Source organism: Schistocerca americana, chromosome 3, assembly GCF_021461395.2.
Source record: "Schistocerca americana isolate TAMUIC-IGC-003095 chromosome 3, iqSchAmer2.1, whole genome shotgun sequence".
Classification (NCBI taxonomy): Eukaryota; Metazoa; Arthropoda; class Insecta; order Orthoptera; family Acrididae; genus Schistocerca; species Schistocerca americana.
This window is the reverse complement of record NC_060121.1, coordinates 506,480,605-506,481,318: the sequence shown is the minus strand read 5'-3', so window position 1 is coordinate 506,481,318 and position 714 is coordinate 506,480,605. Positions and strand designations below refer to the sequence as shown.

Sequence of the window (714 nt, the reverse complement as noted above, 5' to 3'; positions counted from 1 at the left end):
AACACCCTAGGAGACTGTTAAATCAAGTAAACATCCCTGCAAAGAAAAGACAAGAGAGGATTAAGGCGCCAGAAAAACACAAAAGAAAATTTCTGGCAATTAGGCTCTGGGTTGTCAATGGAATCCGTTGGTCTCCTCGGTGCCAATGTTCTGTCCTGCCCACTCGTCTAATATAGGGCCCCTAGGAAACCTGCTTTCTTGGTTCGCTAGACAACAATTCAAGGAAATTGTATTAATGAGATTTTGTTACAGTATGATAAATAATAATACTTAATTTGTGAAATACAGAAGTATCGCAAGCAATGGGCGAGAGACAAGAAGTCTCTTAAGTATATACAGGCAACGGCCTTGCCGCAGTGGATACACCGGTTCCCGTGAGATCACCGAAGTTAAGCGCTGTAGGGCGTGGTCGGCCCTTGGATGGGTGACCATCCAGGTCACCATGCGCTGTTGCCATTTTTCGGGGCGGATCAGCCTCGTGATGCCAATTGAGGAGCTACTCGACCGAATAGTAGCGGCTTCGGTCAAGAATACCATCATAACGACCGGGAGAGCAGTGTGCTGACCACACGCCCCTCATATGTGCATCCTCAACTAAGGATGACACGGCGGTCGGATGGTCCCGATGGCCCACTTGTGGGCTGAAGACGGAGTGCTTTAGTATATACAATTCCAATACAGTGAAATAAAATATTTCCTAAGTCTTTGCTGTAG

At 46.8% G+C, this 714-nt stretch overlaps 1 pseudogene; it reads left to right on the top strand.

Moving 5' to 3' along the window:
* Positions 1-338: 338 nt before the first annotated feature.
* LOC124607972 lies at positions 339-456 on the top strand (annotated as a pseudogene).
* Positions 457-714: the final 258 nt, after the last annotated feature.